The following is a 4,126-nucleotide window of genomic DNA, read 5'->3' on the forward strand; positions in this document are numbered from 1 at the left end:
TACGGTATATTTTTCATACCACCAAAATACACGTAGAGGTACAATCTGATTCTTAGTAAAAACGTTATAAGTGTCTGTCACAATTATGTGGACATGAAGGACAGCCGAGGTCACAAAATGTTATTAAAACCGAGGCTAAGCATATTTTTCTAATACCTCGACGTTTTATTACAATTATGACAGTCCGCCATTTTGAGAAATAAGTAGTTCGAAGAATACCGCAACTGTAAATCGATTATCCATATATATAAATTACGTGATATTTTTAACGCAAATTCCTTTGCTTGAAGTCACCAAATAAATAGTAATTTTGTTTACTCAGCGACAGCATAAAAATATATTGCATGGGTAGCCATGTAACACAGCCTCAGGCTAAATGAGTGTATTGTAACGGTAAATCAATTTTACATCCATATATATGTGAAGAAAAAATATGTTCAAATATGAATACCAGGTATTTAAATGCAAAGGTCACAGGGCAGTGTAATGTAGGTATAGCGTGTCAGAAGTTAAATGGGCTCAAAATGGTGTACAATGTGTCCGAACAACAACCAAGGTCATGGTCGGTTTAACAAATAATAAGTTATCGTTTCTGAGGACATGCGAACCTATATATGCTTTGTAATGTACAGAGTCTGTTATACTTAAATTTAGTTTACGTTGTTATTGCTGTTCGTAACAATACCTTACTGTATGAATACAGTTTTCATGTTACCATTGTTCGGTTAGATTTCTAAACGACATATGGGTATTAAATACGTCATTTCTTGTATGTGATGTGTTTTGTGTTTTTCTTCAATATCCATTTTCCTTACGTCTCCGTCAAGAGGAAGTGAGGAATATTGTTTGGTTGTTTGATTAAATTAACGTCCTATTAACAGCTAGGGCCATATAAGGACGGCATCCCATATATGCAGTGTACAGCGTGTTTGTAGTGCGGGTGTGTGTTTTGGGAGACTGCGGTATATTCGTGTTGTGTCTTCTTGTTTAGAAGGACTTTTGCCCGTTAGTGAAGAAGGAGTTATATTCGTCTCAATGGCCGAGACATCTCATTGACTATGGAAGTGATTTCTGCACTTGTTGGACGTATAGCATAAAGAAAGTGAAACACTATTGTCTATATAACGGATGGGGTGAGATGTTTGTGTGCATATGGTAACTATTAAAGAGATATAACACTAACATACTGCAGCCTCCCAAAACATAGACATTCACACTCGCAACACATTGCAAACGATGGAAAAAGCCGGCCTTAAATGACATGGACTGTGAATAGGACGTTATTAATAATCAAGTAATCATTGCAAATATTCGCACCAATGTAAAAGGTAATAATATAGGTTTAAACACAAGATGCCAAATGAAAATCAAATGTATAAGTATATATTTAAATTAATAATTTACATATGTCCCTATGTAGTCAAAAAAAGATGAATTGCGTTCAAATCAGCGTAATCGTATAATCATATGAATATTAATCCAGTGCCAGACCTGACTACTACTTCACGCTTCGACAAGATGTAGTGTTATCTGATAAGCTAAATAAACCTTCTTACTTACCACCTTTTAACTTTACACAGGTTTGGTTTGATTTAATGTTAAACTAAAAGACGGTCATAATGGGTCTTAAGATTGTTCTGGTAGCACAGGTAATAATATACTTGTCAGCATGGAAAGGAATGAAGAGGACTGTTTACAATGAAATGTAAACAAAGCGCCCTCGTGCAAAGTTGACGTATCTTACGATAACAATAAAGACTTGTTGTTATATTTAACTTAAATATACTTTGGACATCAAAACAGAATATGTGTTCGAACATTGGTACGGTAATGAAAAACAAACTGAATCGCTGGTCGGGACCATAAGCTGCGGGATTTCCTCAAGAATGTTAGGATAATTCAATTGTTTACGTTAGTACGGTCAGTCCAATATACAAATGACCTGGGCACCTAGGGCTACAACTGTAGTGTAAGTTGTGTAATACAAATCACGTACATATTACCAGAGAAAGCATTATCCGAAACTTTATCTTCAGCTTTATCCTTGATTTATGCATTCAAATACACACCGTGCAAACACTTGTCTGTCCTCTGCACAAGGGAATTGAAGTTATAGTTATGAACGCCCGGGTTTTAAATCTATTTCACGTTCTCAAATGAAATTTCCTCAGTAGAAATTAAAATAAGGCTGTTCGCTCCACTTCGAACGACATCATTACTCTGACAGCGACTTGTTTTCGAAATGGACTTGAATTGAAATTATATGTTCTGTAGTTTTCACTCACGAACCAAATAGATCTTTTAATACATGTATATTGTTCACCACGAAACAATAGCAACATTTTGAGATTACAACACTTACAATTCATAGATTTTATTTTGATTTTACAAGTACAAATAAGAGCTGGAAACGATATTTACTAGTACTGCCAAAATCATTATATTTACATATACACTGCACTAAAATGAGGACATACGGACAGAACATAAAGCCAAATTGTTGGCTACAATTTCATTTCACGTTTTGATCTAAACATACATAAGTCATAAAAAAGAAGAATTTTACACTGCATAGATAATGTTACTTTGTAATGCATCATAGCTTTCGGTACATGTAGAATTTGTCTCGTACCACCTTTAACGCAATTTAAACTCTGTTTAATCCTTATATGAAACAATGATTTGAGGCTGCATATCAGTCGATAAAATGATTAAAAACTTGGCCAGTCTTCGATCATTTCAAATGCGAGGCAGTAATAAAACGATAGCATATCAAAATACGATTAATTTAATATAAGGATTTCAAATGTACAATCATATCATTATTATTTGGTTAGCTTGGGTTTGCCTTAGAGGATATTCATTTCACCAGTTTTAAAAGGTGACAAAATGCAAACGTCTAGGGTAACTATTTGGTGGATAATTTGGTAAAAATTAATACCACATAGACATATTCGAAATTGAATTCAAATGAATCCATAATCAAGAATGTCGCATAAACATTCGATGAGTTGCGATCTGAAGTACATTGTACTTCCATATCAATATAAAGCCATTTAAATATAAACTGTTGCAAAGTAACATTTTTTAGTCATTATCATGAAACCTTATTATAAATCTTGATATGGTGATGTAGCTTGATGTATGGCATGGCGCTAGAGCGTTACAATTGGAAGGACGATGGAAAATGAGGTATTGTATCTGTTTTTCTAACATAAACTTTAGCATCTTTATTTAATAATGAGTGTTAACGTTCTCAGTCCGACTGTAACCGATAATATTACTCCATTTCGTCCCACGGCCAAGCCAAACCAATGTCCTTGAAAAATAGTAGTTTCTGCATCCGTTAACTTTCAGAAAAAGTGAGTGGGAGGACTAGTTTGTCGTTTGATAACACGCTGCGTGTTGCATACAGGGTTTCCGTCCTCTAAAGACCATCAGGTCAACCTTAATGAACATGGCTGTAGCAGAATCAATCACCCCAAAAAATATGTTTTTCATTGCCTGCTATAAACAATGTTAACCTTTTAACAATTTTGTATTTTTTAGGTTGTATAGGTTAAGAGATTGACCTTAGTATCAAATTTAATGAATAACTCCTCGTGAAAGTATTAAAACTTATTTTTTAAAAGAATTATCTAAAGCCCATACTGAGTACAATATAATCAATGTTTTATAGCTAACCGCCAGTTACGTTAAAAATTCGACATTAACACAAAGCACATATTATACTATACAGCCCTGACAAAAACAACACATGTTTAATATATTATACAGAAAGGGGAAACTGAGCGCAAATTCACAAGGATACGCCCATATTTAAAATCGTTCGTTAATACAACATTTAAAAAATAATACTAATAATGATAATTGTTTAGATTAACTTACCGTCATATTCGGTATCCTCAGTATCTAAGCACATAACTTGTATATGGATGGAATTTCCTAGAAACATCCAGGAAATAATCAAACTAAGGAATTTCATGGTGGAAATAATGTTGGTAAGTTACAACAGCAATATGCACTTATACTGCTATAATTCACATTTCTGATTTAAAATTCCAACACACAGAGAAGACCTTACGACCAAAAAATATCCTATTATGACAAAAAGACTCGAGGTGGC

The sequence above is a fragment of the Argopecten irradians genome, chromosome 16, assembly GCF_041381155.1.
Source record: "Argopecten irradians isolate NY chromosome 16, Ai_NY, whole genome shotgun sequence".
NCBI classification, from domain to species: domain Eukaryota; kingdom Metazoa; phylum Mollusca; class Bivalvia; order Pectinida; family Pectinidae; genus Argopecten; species Argopecten irradians.